This window comes from Cervus canadensis, chromosome 8, assembly GCF_019320065.1.
Source record: "Cervus canadensis isolate Bull #8, Minnesota chromosome 8, ASM1932006v1, whole genome shotgun sequence".
Classification (NCBI taxonomy): Eukaryota; Metazoa; Chordata; class Mammalia; order Artiodactyla; family Cervidae; genus Cervus; species Cervus canadensis.
In genome coordinates this window covers 51,566,681-51,582,971 of record NC_057393.1, presented here as the reverse complement: position 1 = coordinate 51,582,971, position 16,291 = coordinate 51,566,681, and the positions used below count along the sequence as shown (strand labels likewise).

Below are 16,291 nucleotides of genomic sequence, written 5' to 3'. Positions count from 1 at the left end.
AGAATTCCATGAACAGTATGAAAAGGGCAAGTACATAACAAGAATTCAATATGTTCAGTTGTTCAGTCATGTCTCACTCTTTGCAGCCAGCCCCAGGCCTGCCAGGCACCTCTGCCTACAGAATTTTCCAGGCAAGAATACTTGAGTGGCTTGCCATTTCCTAATTCAGGGGTTCTTCCTGACCCAGGGATTGAACCCACAACTCTTGTGTCTCCTGCATTGGAAGGCAAATTCTTTATCACTAGCACCACCTGGGAAGTAAATGTCATTAAGTCTATATAGCATCAATAGTAAGGAAGTCAATGTCATTAAATCTATACACCATCAATATTAAGGGACATCATTATTTCATGTTCCACTGGAATAAAAAAAAATGCCAACTAAAGTATAATATAACACTTCCTGATCATATTGATCATAAAATATATTGTTACTTCAGAAATGTTAGAATATGGAAAAGTATGCATCTTAGAATCAAAGAAATTCAATAATCCCTTCTTAGGAAATAAACACATTATCCATTTCCCATTAAAGATTTGTCTACATTATTTGAAAGGAATTTTCATTTTTTTACCCACTAATGAGTGACATCAAATTATCTGTTTGATTCTTCACTCCCTTTATGACAGTAATATATGTGTAGACCCTTGCCCTAGCCTCTTAGTAGGTCTTTCTTAACTACTTGACATTGGACTTGTTCACGGCACTTGATTAATTAGCATGGGGTTCCACAGTGTCAGTCTTAAGCTGAACTGGGGGCTGGGTAATTCTTTGTTGTGGAGGGTTGATGTTTAGAACATCTGTGGCTTCTACATTACTTTGCCAACAAAGGTCCATCTAGTCAAAGCTATGGTTTTTCCAGTAGTCATGTATGGATGTGAGAGTTGGACTATAAAGAAAGTTGAGCGCCGAAGAATTGATGCTTTTGAACTGTGGTGTTGGAGAAGACTCTTGAGAGGCCCTTGGACTGAAGGAGATCAAACCAGTCTATTTTAAAGGAAATCAGTCCTGAATATTCATTGGAAGGACTGATGCTGAAGCTGAAACTCCAATACTTTGGCCACCTGATGCTAAGAACTGACTCATTTAAAAAGACCCTGATGCTGGGAAAGATTGAAGGTGGGAAGAGAAGGGGAAGACAGAGGATGAGATAGTTGGATGGCATCACCGACTCGATGTACCTGAGTTTGAGTAAACTCTGGGAGTTGGTGATGGACAGGGAGTCCTGGTGTGCTGTGCTTCATGGGGTCGCAAAGAGTCGGACATGACTGAGTGACTGAACTGAACTGAACTGTGGCCTCAACCCACTAGATGCCAGCTATGCCCCTGTCTCCCTATGAGTTGCAACCAAAAATGTTTCCAAATTCTGTAAAATGTCCCCCGGGGCAGGGGATGAAATTGAAGGTGTTGAGAACCGTTGGATTAACAGGATGCTAGTGGACCTGACTTGAATAGGAACTTAAAACTTGTTAGTATAGAGTTTTTTCTTTTTGCACCGTGGTGTTTAAACAATAGGAGATCTGGTTTCCTCCCTCTTCATGCTCTCCCTCACTCTGAGTGAAGCCTGACTCATAGCTTGAGGCAGAGCCAACCTCAGTCAGTCATTTATATTGCTTTCATTTTCTTGGGTTTTTTCTTCACTGGCAAGACTATATCCTCAGGTAATAGCTTCAGAATAAAAGACGAAATTCATACTTTCATCGTCGTTTTTTAAAATAATTTTAATTTGAGGTTGAAGATTATTTTTACCTAGAATTTTGAGGGTATTGCATCATTTTCTCACTTTCAGCTTTCTAAAAAATTAAACAAAGAGACGTCCGGTGCCATGCAGCTTCCAGGTCCTCTAAGAGTGCCTTTTATTTCACACTCTGATATTTCTTTTGGACTTCTCTTTATAGCTAGGGTGTTGAAATATCATAGTAATATTCTGTGAGGTGCATTTTTACATTTACTGAGTTGGAAAATTTGGAGGTCTAATGATCTTGAATTCTCTATTAATGGAAAAGTTTCCATTATTATTCTTTATTTAATTCCTCCTCACTCTTTATCTCTTTCTTCTCTTTGTGGAATTCTTGTAAGTTATTTATGGTACATATTTTGTCTTTTTGTTCTAATTTCTATGAACTCTTTTTTCTTACATTTTAATCTTTCTATTGCATTAAGATTTTGCATGTATATATATGTGTGTAATAACTCTCTTACTATTTTTCCTTTATTAATATTCTATATTTTCTTGTTTCATTGATTTAATATATTTTATCAGCACTCTAGGGATAATATAAATAGATATGATAGAAACTGTCTTTCATGCTGTAGTTATATTTTTGTTGAGTCTTGGTTTTTCATATCTGAGTGAAGCCTTGGAAAGCTCAATGAAAGCTTTATGTTTAAATATCTCTAAACCTTTTCTTTTGTGGTAGTCAGCGCTCCAGAGAAGAAGCTCCCAATCTTCTGCCTGGAGACAGAAATCTTGCTGTAACCTTCTGAATCTGAGCAAGAAATGATTCTAGGGGGATTTTTTCATGATTCACTCTGATAGTTTCAACTGCACTGTTTTGCTTTCAGTATATCACTTCATCCCCACCCTTAATTTCCCAAATCCAGGACCTCTCTGATTCAATTTCTTCAAGAAGAGTGCTCTTTGGAACACTTATTTGATTGGAATTGGGATATTCTGGGTCATTTACTTTAAAAAGTTACTTACAAACAGGAGTGAATATGGAGGAGAGGAGAAAGAAGGCAAAATGGCTTCAATACGACATAATCAGTAGAGAGGAAACTACTGAGATGGATGAGATGAGGAAGAGGAACTGAAAGTCAAAATGACCCTTCTGTAGAATTCACATACTTTTCCAGCCCCAAACCTGAACCCAGCTTCTCAGAACATCTGGTTCCTCCAGTTCCAGAGCCTCTCTAAGATTCTACATGGGAAGACTGTTATTTCTTTTTGGTAGCCATCTCTGCAAGTAAAGTTTCTCTCCCATAACTGTCATTTAAACAGACTTTCAGAAAAGAGAAACCTTACTCCAGGGCATATATCTGGACAAAACTATAATCCAAAAAGAGATATGCACTCCAATGTTCATGGCGTTATTATTCACAATAGCCAAGACATGAAAACAACTTAAATGTCCATCAACAGATGGATGGATAAAGATGTGGTACATGTATGCAACGGAATACTACTTAGCAATAAAAAGGATGAAATAATGCCATTTGCAGCTACATGGATAGAACTAGATATTATCATACTAACTGAAGTAAGTCAGAGAGAGAAAGACAAATATCATATGATATCACTTAGATGTGGAGTCTAAAATATGACACAAATAAAGTATCTATGAAACAGAAACAGACAGACATGGAGAAAACACTTGTTGTTGCCAAAGCTGGGGCAGGGGAGGTATGGACTGGGAGTTTGGGGTTAGCAGATCTATTATATACAGAATGGATAAACAATAAGGTCCTTGTATACCACAGGGCACTATATTCAATATCCTGAGACAAACCATAATGGAAAAGAATATAAAATAGAATGAATCACTTTGTTATACAGCAGAAATTAACACAATGTAGTAAATCCATTATACTTCAATAAAAAAAAGAGAAAGGAGCAAAGATAATTCTGTTTAACTCATAAGATTTAACTAGAAGTTGGGGACAACATTTTTATAAATGACATGAAGATATATGGCATGCTTATAATTTTTGAGGCTAAAACTTTCAAAGGTAGGAGAACTGTGTAACAGTGAATGATGAAATCAGGAATCCATAATTATTAAGCTGTTTGAAATAGCTAAATCTGATAGATGCAATTTAGCCAAGGTGATATAAATCTAGTGTATAACTTCAAAACGCCAATTGCACAAGTGCAAAATATACAAGAATGTGAAAAACTCCAGAGGTTTGGGTAACTGAAAGTTCACTTTGCACCACCAGTGTGCCAGCAGTGCTGAGAAGGCCAATATGATATAAAAATGTATTAAGTTCAATTACACCATGTATTTTTAATTATACTTGGAATACTCTGGGTGACACAGTTTAATAAGGTACTGAAAAACTAGAAACTATATAGATGAGAGGGCTTCCCTGGTGACTCAGTGGTAAAGAATCTGCCTGCCAATGCAAGAGACGCAGGTTCTGTCCCTGGGTTGGGAAGATCCCCTGGAGGAGCAAATGGCAACCCACTGCAGTATTCATGCCTGGGAAATCTCATGAACAGAGGAGCCTGGAAGGCTACAGTCCATGGGGTTGCAAAATATCAGACATGGTGACTAAAAACAACAGACAATATAGATGAGAGGACTTGGTAGCTTTCTTTTGAAATAGTGAGTCATTTTACCCGAAAAGGATGAAAGTATTTTAAAAGCCAACATGTGCAAAAGAACAAACTCACCAGGGCAACTGATGGCAGAATTCATGAATAAAGTTAATGAAAGGCAATGTCTGGCCCATTATAAAAGAGAAATGTTCATCAAACATATGTTGCTGATGGATTATTAATTAAAAATGGAGGAAGAAAAAAATTCTCAAGAAAGAATCACAAAAAAAAAATTCTGTGTATGCTGATAGATGTTAACTAGACTTATTGTGATGATCATCTTCTAATATATACAAATATTGAATGATTATATTGTACACCTAAAACTAACATAATGTTATATGTCAATTACATCTCAACAAAAAAGAATGGAGGTATGCCATCATTACTTTGCTTAACATTAGAAGGCTATGTATCAAGAGATTTTCCAAGGGTGCTTACCTTGTACCAATTATAAGGCTAAGTGCTTCTCAATTAGGCCATCAGGCAGGAACTTTCATTATTCACACTTTACATTTAAGGAGAAACGAGATTCAATAATTTAGCCAAGGTCATAGAGCTAGTTAATTAGGACTAAAATTGAGACATTTCTTTCTTAGGCTTCTGCTCTTAACCCATAAGCTGCAGGGCTCTCAGATGAGGAAGATTTTCTGACCATTCTCTGCCCAGCCCAGACCATCACCAAGTCCCACCTTTATCATCCCTTGTCCCTAATGCCTATGAGCTCTGTGTGCTCAATAGCTCTGATAGGAAACTCCTCCTAAAGCTTGTTTATTCCAACAATACCTGGAAAGATGGGCAGCGAACAACTATATTGCTCACCAGAGAGAAGGGATAGAAAATCAGCAGTTCAAAAGAGCACAGCCAGGAGCCTGGAGCCCCAGTTATAGCCTCCAACAGGGCAAAGGGTGAATGGAATACACCCAGAGGAATACAGATCCCCACCCGTGGTGGATAAGAGGACATCTGGGTGCCCTACAGAGGTGAGCATCTGCCCCACCACCACACATTCTCCCTGGTGGTGGGGTCAATGAAGGAGCAGGGTACTGAGAAAGATTGTGTTTGTTGCTAATCAAACAGAAGGACTTTGAAGCATTTAAACTTAGAGCTTTGCTGCAGTTTTGACATATTCCCTCTCATTGGTGAAAAAGACCCACCAAATATGTTTCTATGTATCTCAGCTTCAGTTATAGACTCAAATTCTCTCCTGGAGAGGAAGATCTTGAAACAAATCAAAGGTTGTGGTGTGGACATTGTTGGTGTTCTGTTGTATTCCATAAAGTTAAAAAATGTTCACATTTTCCAGGTTTAGAGTTGATTGTCCCAGGACACCAGCAGCTTTCCCAGGCAAATGCAGCTTAATTCTCCTCTCTAATCTAAGGCCCAGCTCTACCCCAGACCAAATACTTCAGTCAGAAATATAAAATGATCACATCTTCTTCCATCTGAACAATAATCTGTTTCTATAACCATTTCCAAGTTTACTTTGGAGTTCTTTTCTTTCTGTTCATAATGGAGTACATATATATATAGCGAAATGTGGATTCAGTGTATAGCATTTTTTTTTTACTTTCTTTTTTCATGGCTAAAAAGGGCATTTCAAGGAGTCTATGGTGAGTAATATCTTTTGAAATGTATGCCATGCTTTAAATATTAATTCAAGATTTATGTTTTTCTGAACTATGTTCTGCCCCTCTAAGAGACCTCAGTGTTTTATAAATGACTGGCTTTGTTTGGTAGAAAATGGTTAAACACAAAAATTCCTGGCTTTTGCAACAAGAAGATAATGAAAATTATGACTTAAGAAAGGATAGTGAATTCAATGACAACTGTCTGATGGCATGTAAGATAGATTCCTTTCCACTGAAAGCTAGAGCAGCCCAAATGACCTTCCCGACAGCCACACAGCAGAAGAAAAGCAAAAAGGTGGCCCATCTAGCCTCTGCTGTCTCGAGAGATTATTCTTTTCACATTGAAATAGAATATACAGTTCTTACGGGCTGCTTCATCAGCACTTCTTCACTTCCTGCAGGGAAAGAGCAGTAGGAGAGACACTGATCTGCAGGCCCCGTGTGACAGTCTCCCTTTACACACACCACTGAGGGAATAATGTGCATAGGAATTTGGAGAGGCAAGTCTACAGTGTGGGAACAGTAGAGTGAGAAGAGAGAGAACAAACCAGATGCAAAAGATTTGGGGTATTATGTGGAAGAATTAGGCTTCCCTAGTGGACCAGTGGTAAAAAATCTGCCTGTCAATACCAGAGATGCAGGTTCGATCTGTGGGTCAGGAAGATCCGCTGGAGAAGGAAATGACAACCCACTCCGGTATTCTTGCCTTGGAAATCCCTTGGATAGAAGAACCTGGAAGGCTACAGTCTATGAGGTTGCAAAGAGTCGGACACAACCTAGAGACTGAACAATAACAAATGGAAGGATTAAGTCCTAGGTGGGGAGCCACTGTGGATGTGTAGTGTTGCATCATAGAAGCATCACTCTTTTTACAGCCCCATGCTGCAAACCGTCGAGCCTACACGTTATCATCAATTCTAAAATAGTTACTGAAGACTCTCAAGAGCTCCCTCAGTTAACTCCATTCCAAGTAAGAGCTCCATTTGACTGATATATGAGGCATTGATTCTTGATTCTGGGATCATGATAAGAGTAACAGTTCTGTCACAGCCTCCAAATGCAGAGAAATGAGCAGGTGTTTTTACTGTAGTTACCTCAGCGCCTCTCTTCCATTAGCAATTCAGAAGTGTTCTTAGGTCATTCTAATGTCAGTGAAAAGTGAGACTGAGTGGTGAAAGAAAATACGGATGGCTAATTATATGGTTTAATGTCCCCTTCCTCCTGCAAAGAAGCAAATCGACACTTGTCTTATAAGAGCTATTTTTTCCAGAAGACATCAATGATCCTTCTGGGAAATTTACTTGGGTTGATTTGACTCCAAAACATGGTTTTTCCATGTATGGCTAAGTCCCTATGCTGTTCATCTGAAACTATCACAACATTGTTAATTGTCTATACTCCAATATAAAACAAAAAGATTTTTTAAATATGGTATTTGCAAATATGGTTGGATTTAATTTCATATGCTTTATCTCATTTCTACTTAAACCACTTATTGGTCATGAGCAATTATTATTCCTATTTTATAAAAAGTGGAGACATGATACTTGGAGGGATAAATTACTTTTCATTGGAGAAATATAATTAGTCAACAGAAATTGGACTTGAACTAGTTATCTACTGACCACAGGGCTCATAATCTTTCTTCTAAAGGTCAGTGGCAAATAGCACTGTTTAAATACCAGTTGCTTACATTCATATGCAAAGAAATTATACTCCATGTTAATTGACAAGTGCACATAGCTTCTGAGACACCAAAGCTTGTTTGTTGTTTTCACTAGCTTAGTTTATATTTTTTATCTGATGGAACTTTGGCTGTAGAGAGTGGCAGAAAGACACTGTGGTATCCAAAAGTAGGAAATAAGCAGACACTTTTCCGAGGACAAGTGCATTTCTGTAATAGAAGGCAGTGTACAGGAACACAGTGAGGTATTCCATGGCCTTGTCAGGCCCCTGGCGTGTTTATCTAATTCTCTCCACTGTTTTTTAACTCAAAGTGAGGATATAAATATGTCACCCTCACCCAAGTGGAAGCAGGAGGAAAATGCACAAATGAGAACATGAGTTTGAAATATAAAATTACACAGATAGAATTTTATACCAAGGTACCATTTTAGGAAGCGGGCAAGATTATTTTCATTTGTAAATGTGGAACATTCTGAGTGCAGAGGGACCTGTCACACATAGTCTATTGTGATGTGGTCTCTGAACACTTTACGGCCTTCATTTTATTACCATTTTCCTCTGGAGCAGAATGACATACTAAACTGATCAACAGAAGACTTTGGCTTCCTTGAGATGTTTACAGAGATTGTTGAAATTGAATAACATGAAATGTTCTTTTATTTTTCTGTTGACTGTTACATTGTCTGACTTCTTTGGATGTTTTAAGACCTTGCCAGGGTTTACTTCCTAGTTCTGAATGTGAACCACAAGGAACAGGTTAATTGCTTGCAGAACTGTACATTATTATGGATGTTAAGAAAAGGTATGAAGCTATTCAGAAAGAGGAAAATGTGGATTCTCAGGTAAGGAAAATTATCAAAAAGACCTTCTTTTAGATTTTTCTTTATCAGTGTAAGACTTGATTCAGGTGAAACTATATTGAATCCCCAACTAGAACATACAGAGAAGAGTCTTTCTTAGAGGATTGAAAGTAAGAACAGGAACTTTTCTGGGTGTCTCTGGGATTTGACTCTGCTATTCTTTCAGCAGGTGGTTGGAGAGGAGTGGGAAAGGAAAGGGGAAGATAACTGATTTCTGATCGCTTTTCTATTCTGTAATTTCTTGCCAGACACTGAGGTAAGAATTTTCTCATTTTTTCCCGGTAATGTGCTGGTATTGTTATCATCATTTTGCAGGAATATCTACAATATAAATTTCCAAGGTTGGAGACAGGTCTCAAACTCAGATCCTCTGATTACGTGGTGAGTGCTGTTATTACCCGGGACTCTGGTTTGGAAGTGACAGATGTTGTCTATTTGCTAAGTCATGTCTGACTCTTTTGCAACCCCATGAACTGTAGCCCACAAAGCTTCTCTGTCCATGGGATTTCCCAGGCAAGAATACTGGGACGGGTTGCCATTTCCCTCTCCAGGGCATCTCCCAACCCAGGGATCAAATTCGCGTCTTCTGCATTGGCAGGCAAATTCTTTACCACTGAGCCACCAGGGAAACCAAGTGACAGAGACACAGTTCAAAGTATTTCAGGTGAAAAGGAATCCACTGGCTACCCACGAGATGGAAATCTAAATATAACTTGGTGGCTAGGTCTCAGAAATTTGACACACCCAGAACATTTTCTGAGTCTCATCACTTCTCCTTACTTGACGGCATCAGTTGTCAACTGGATTCATCCACAGAGCAGGAAATACAGTTACTGATGACTCCTCTGTCTCACATTTTCAACTTTGATCACTGTAGAGACTGGGATAGAAGTTCTGCCTCTTTATAAATGTCCTGGGTAAATTTCTGATTGGTCCCACTTAGATCAACTACAAACCAATGAATTGTTCCTATCAGGTGAATTTTTATGATTGGCCTGTCTTGCTTAGGCAGATGCCCAATAATGTCAGAAAGAGCAGTATATGCTACATGAAATAATTTGGAAGCCACAGTGGCAGGGGGTAGGAGTGGAACTTCCATCTCTGACACTATAAACGTGTGTCCTGTACCTACGTAGCAAGGCTGCCACTGTTGGCAGCTCCTTTACCCTTATAATAGACCATCCTTTTGGGGATGAACCCATGTTTTCTGGTTTCACTGGTCATATACCACATCCCACTATTCTGCCCACCTGAACTGCTCCATCAAAAGTTGAGGGGACATGGGTAAACCTATGGCTGATTCATGTTGATGTTTGGTAGAAATCAACACAATACTGTAAAGCATTATCCTTCAATTAAAAATAAATAATTGTTTTTAAAAAAAGAAAAGCTAAAAAAAGAAAAACTTGGATCCACAGTTATTTTCTGACTTTTAGATCTCCACAGAAATGAACAAGATAGGCGTTAAAGAGAACCTTCATTGGCATTAGCAACGAGGGAATCTTAGCAGTCACATGAAAAAATTTTAAAAACATTGACTAGGAACATGCAATTGGATTAAATTGAAGAAATTTCTGCAACTTTCCCTAAAGTCATAATAACAGTCTCCACCAGTTTCTCCAAAGTAATGCCAAATTAACACTTGAGATTAATGACGACACCATGTTTGCTGTATGCAAGAAGACACAAGAAAAGAGCTCTAGTGCCCTTTCAGTGGGAAGGTTGTCTTAAGTTTCTCCAAAAGGAAAATTCTGGAACCATGTCTGTCTTAGATAATCAAGCAATTAAGTGGATACAAGCTTAGTAAAAAAAAGAACCTTTATAGTCTGCAATCTAGAAGAGATGCTGATAAACAAGAGGGCCATGGGAGGGTGAGGTGATGATAGACTTGAAGAAGGGGGGTCCTTAAAGCAACAACCATTTAGAATGTCTCTAGACTTGGGATCAATACATATGCTACAGCACTGGTAATAGAAAGTCCCTGGTTTCCCTGCACTCAGGACAGGAGTACAGAGCAGTGACTGGTGGTACAGATGGATGGCCTCTTGGAAAACGGCGACAGTTAGTGAGCACCTGCAAAGAGCTAGAACATGCAGCTTCCGTCTTTCAAACAAAACGCAGAGAAAAGGAACCCTTCAGAGGAGAAACAGAGCCCTCTATTGGGCTTGTACTGTGAATTTATGTATTGTAACTTCATTTTTCCTCTTGTATATGAAAGATTCAAAAAGTACACAACACAGTCCAATAGAATAGCTGATTCTGTCTGTGAATTAAAATCATCCAGGATGACTTCATAATTCCCAATGCCCAGGCCACACCATAGTCTAATTAAATCAGAATCCCTGGAGGTGAGATCCAGGCCCCTACACTGTCTTTAAAGCACCCTGGATTCCACTGTGCAGTCATGGTTAAGAAGCACTGCTCTAAATAAACATGAGGTAAATAAATGTCTCGTTCTGCAAGAATAAGCAGAGAGCAAGAAAAATCACTAGAATTAAAAAAAGCTACTGCAACACAAAACTGCAGGGGTTTCTGGAGGAAACAGGAAAAAGCTAGCAGGGGTTCCTGATTTTAAAAAAACAAGCAAACAAAAACATTTAACTTTTATGTATGGTATTCTTTTAAAAATGCATTGTTCGCTCTGACTTTCTCAAGTCAATTATGGTTTTCATTCTTCTTCTGATGAATAGCAATATTTCAAGGTGAAATTGCCAGTTTGTCAAACATACATTTTAGCTGCAGCACTGTTGTCTTTATCCGAACAGGGTTTTTCCAGTTATTTGAGAGCTTAATTTCATTTGGATGTGATTATTTTAATTAAAGTCATAGAAAGAGAAGAAAATTAAAAATGAAGTTCCTGGTCATAGCCAGCACAATCGTAATATAATATAATATGATAAAACTTAGAGATAAAAAGTGTTAAGGGTATATAAAGAAATTGAGTCTGTAGTCTTAGTCATTGAATAATCCTAGTAAACTGTGTGTGAAATTGTGAAGAAAAGTAAGTTTAAAAATTAAAAATCAGTAAAATCTAAAATATACTTAGGTGTACATATTAAAGTGTATATAAAATATTTGGTTATATAAAAGATATATACAATATGCCCTTGAAATTAGTGACTAAAGGTTACAGTAGGGAGAAATTTTAAAATGATATATTTGGCTCTCTGAGGACTTATAAAATGTAAATCTAGCTCCTCAAATTATACATATTTAACTTGTACATGTTCTCAGGAATTCATTATGTATGAAATTAAGTGCTGGGTGAAATTCAAGGAAGCAGAAAAAACATAAAAGAGCATCCCAAAGACTATTTTAGGCAATGGCACATGAACTCAGTGTGAGGATTTGAGAGGTAATACCAGCAGATAGCAACAGGGGGTGGCAGAGTGGGTCAGGGAACAAAATAAAGCCATGAACTATCAAGTGACCACTGCCCTGGTCAACCAGAGCTTGATTCCTTTGGGCGCTGTGAGCGTGCATAGAACAAGTGCCTGAGAACTCTCCCACCTGAAGGGCAAGAGATGTTGTTCAGTTGCTCAGTCATGTCTGACTCTTGGTGACCCCATGGACTGCAGCACTCCAGGCTTCCCTGTCCTTCACCATTTCCCAGTGTACTCAAATGCATGTCCACTGAGTCAGGGATGCCATCCAACCATCTTATCCTCTGTTGTCCTTTTCTCCTCCTGCCTTTAGTCTTTCCCAGCATCAGAGTCTTTTCCAGTGAGTCGGATCTTTTCCAATGAGTCGGCTCTTCGCAAGAGAGTGGATATTTATCCACTAGTGAAGACTGCTGACAGGGGGCATTCATTTCTTGACATCTGTGCTCTGTTCAGGCAACGGGATGTGGGATGGAACCCCTGCTCCCTAAGTCAAGAGGCACATGTACCAGCAATCGGATAAGCAAAGCGAGACCAGGAGTAGGGTTGTGACAGCATCTGCTAAAAAGTATGTTTTGAGATAAAACAGAGCAGAGGTCAGCAAACTTTTTTTGAAAAGTACCAGCTGGTAGATATTTTAAGCTCTGTGTGCCACATATGGTCACTCTCACGTATTTTTCCTTTTCCTTTCTTTCTCTATCTAAAAATGTAAAAACAGTCTAGCTCATATAAAAATAGGGGCCAGACCACATTTAGTCCACAGGTTGTATTAACAGATATCTAAAATAGAGAATATTAAAAAAAATACTAAAAACCAAATTTATCAGTTAATATGAGCAATCAAAATGAGTAATACCTTCTAAGATAAAACAGTCTTTGCATGAAAAACGTTTATCATGTGTTGTTTATGTAATACACTTAAAATTATTACTTTAGAAAAGCAGCTGTGCAGACATGTTAGATGATTAAAAACAGATATAGGGCAGGCAGGAACAAGCAAGGTAGAATTCAAGGCATTAAATTTCATTCAAGGTTCTCTGTTTGAAAAACAGGCCATTTAGTCAAAGCAAAAAAAGTCAGTTATCCTTTTCTTTCTTTTTCAGCATTAGCAAGACAACAGAATACAGTCCCTCTTTGAAAGAGAATCCTGGACTTCTTCCCCGCTTGTCCCAGGCTCCAATTAGTGTTTTCATCCGAAAGAATCTTTTTTTTTTTTTTTTTTCTTTTTTTTTTTTTTTTTTAAACAGTGGTTAGATGCCACGAAGTAGGTGGCAATGCCTTAACCGTATGCGTGTTGTCAGGCCCGAGAGCCTCTTCCATCCTTGTCAAGGGGAGTGCTAACCTTCTCTCCTTTCATACAACACCGAAAGAATCTTTATGTCTCTTCCACCTCCTTACAGATGCTCACTCTATCCTAAATCACACATGTGGTTATTCAATATAATCTCCTAAGCAGGTTTAAGATTTTGAAACAAAAGCAAATAGGAGAAAGAATCATGCTCATAGGTAAATCCTGCTTTTTTCCAATATTTTTCTTGCTGTTATAACAGTTTTTTCCCCCTATTTTCCATACTGCATTGTATATGTGAAGGCAAAATTATTATAAACCATTCTCTTTAAATATAGTGACACTAAATTATAAATAAAATACAAAAGTGATAAAAACAAAATCAAAACTCTCAAGCTCCCATACTCTCCCCTGAGTTAAGAAACCAAATCACACTAGTATATTATTTTCAAAATAATGACTGAGAAAACTACATATCAAAATATAGAAGGTATATCCAATGAAGTGATATGAAAAAAGTTTTGAAGTTTATTTCAAGTTTTGACATAGACATTTATTTACATGTCATATAAACTATTGTGGAGCTAGGGAAAAAATTAAAGCAATGCCTCTAAACAATTAAAACTAGGAATTTGTTTAAAGAATCTTTCAATCAATCAAGAAATTCTTCTCTTCCACGGAATACTATGTGAGAAATACTGTATGAAAACAATAAAGAGTAAAAATTCTCCATAAATGAGAGATCTGAGAAACTGGCAAATTCATACTAGGAACTAGATTGCTCTCATAAAGCTTTCTGCTAATAATAATAATAAAGAAACGGAGAACCCTTCCCTAAACATTTTATGAAGGCAGAACAACAGTAAAACACTATGCCTAAAGCTGACAAAGGATTTCTGGAAAATTTAAATTATAGACCAGAATTAGTCATGAACATAGATTTAAAAGTTCCAGATCAAATATTAGCAAATGAAATCCAGACTTACATATAAGTAATATGGTGGTATATTCATATAATTAAATGCTACTCAGCAGTAAAATGAGTGAACATATACATATAAAAGCAAACATGAATGAATATCAAAAACAGTATGCAAAATAAAAGAAATCAGACATAGAGTACTTAAAATATCTGATTTATATGAAATTATAGAATCCATAAAACTAATGCCTAAAATTAATCTATAGCTAAAGTATACCTAGTTTATACATACATGTATAAAACTACTGCATAGCTTTGGAAATCACTGATTATCTGAAGTAGCAGTAAGGGATGCTTTAATGCAAAAGCCATAAGAGAACATTCTGAGGTAATGGAAATTGAATGGGGCTGTGGTTAATGGGTGCCTAAATTTATCAGTTCCCACATGTCAACTTCAAATGACTGACCTTTTTTATAAATTATGCCTCAATAAAGTTGATTAAAATTGTATATTAAATAAAATCTAAGTTACAGATTTTATTTAACATACATTACTTGGTGACTCAGACAGTAAAGAATCCACCTGCAATGCAGGAGCCCCAGGCTCAATCCCTGGGATGGGAAGGTACCCTGAAAAAGGATACGGCTACCCACTCCAGTATTCTTGCCTGGAAAATCCCAAGGACAGAGGAGCCTGGTGGGCCCCAGTCTATGGGGTCGCAAAGAGTTGGACAGGACTGGGTGACTAACACTACAATACAGAACAATGTGTTCTTTCTGGTCTAAATTGTGATACATCGTATTATATAATAGATGATAGACAGATATAGATAGATGTGAGTGATGTCAAAGAAACAGTTAAAAACAATATGACATGATATTAATGATGACATAAAAGAGATTTCAGGCAACTTTTATCTTTGAATTATAACTGACAAATGTAATTTACAAATTTGCTGAAAATGAGCATGCATTAACTTTTCCGTAAGTTAAAGAAAGGTTATGAAAGGCAAATATATATATATATAAAATGCATGTAATGTGGTAGATTTTCAGGATATGTTTTACAACTTCTTTTCAGCTCTTCCCCCCCCCACTTTTTTATACTCTCTTTTACCAGCTCATTCTATTTCCAGTCTCTTGTGCATTTACTTCTGTTTTCCTTTATTCACATTGTATTACACATTCATTCCTCTATATCCAGATCCAATGATGTTTGATGAAAGCTTTTTTCCCTCAATTTAATTCAATTCAGTACCAGAAATCTTTAAGGAACTAATTATCAGGTTTGCACAATATTGAAGCAAACACAGCCATACACAAAACAAGATGATAAGAAAATAGGATGTGTCTCCACTGTAATTGCATTTTTTCATTTCTTCTGACCTTAATTCAGCCTGGACCACAGTTTCTCACATACCTCCTGGGATATCAAAGCCAGTCAGCACTAAGAGAAACTCTGGCTATGAAAACCACAATGGTAAATTTATAAGCCAGGGACCCTCTCAGAGGCAGCCTTAAAGAAAGCACTGTTTGATGAAAAATTGTAGTAATTGGCCAAATCCTGCTGCTGTGTTCTCTTTTGGAGGCCAGCTGAGAAGCCTCCCCTTTTCTCAGTTGCCCTCTAATGAAAGAAAACCCTTGCGGTCCTACCTTTGGTAACCCAGGAAGTCAGTCCATTCATTCTGGTGGACACGGTGCTCCGAGAGAGCAAAAAGACAAGAATGGACACATTGACTGATTGTAGTCAGTGCTGGTTGATATTCAGAGAAGACTAGAAAGGAGAAACAGCAAAAACACTTATCATCACTTTATAAGGTATTTCCTCACTTAATTTTTATAACCCTCCCCTCAGGAATGAGTTACGAGAAGAAAATAGAAATAAAGTGCACAGATACAAAGATGTCTTTATTTGCTGACTGTTTGATGGTTTAGGTTTAAAATCCTAAGAAAGGAATCTGTCAAAAAGGAATAAATTCTACTACTAGAATTACTATCATTCATGAAAGTTAAAATGTGAATATAGTAAGATGAATTGTATTTCTATACGTTGCTGTTGTTCAGTTCCTAAATTAGGTATGACTCTTTGTGACCCCATGCACTGCAGCCCACCAGGCTTCCCTGACCTTCACCATCTCCTGGAGCTCGCTCAAATTCATGTCCGCTGTGTCAGTGGTGCCATCCAACCATCTCATCCTCTATC

At 37.6% G+C, this 16,291-nt stretch overlaps 1 long non-coding RNA gene and 1 other non-coding gene across 2 annotated transcripts in view; both read right to left on the bottom strand.

The window, feature by feature from the left end:
* Positions 1 to 15,848, bottom strand: part of LOC122446444 — a 266,873-nt gene extending 251,025 nt beyond the window's left edge. The window contains exon 1 of the long non-coding RNA XR_006270873.1: positions 15,742 to 15,848. This is a non-coding gene — a long non-coding RNA (uncharacterized LOC122446444). The remainder of the gene's footprint in view (positions 1 to 15,741) is intronic.
* Positions 13,117 to 13,242, bottom strand: LOC122446939. Its single transcript, XR_006271081.1, has one exon. It is a non-coding gene; the product is annotated as a U6atac minor spliceosomal RNA (small nuclear RNA).
* Positions 15,849 to 16,291: the final 443 nt, after the last annotated feature.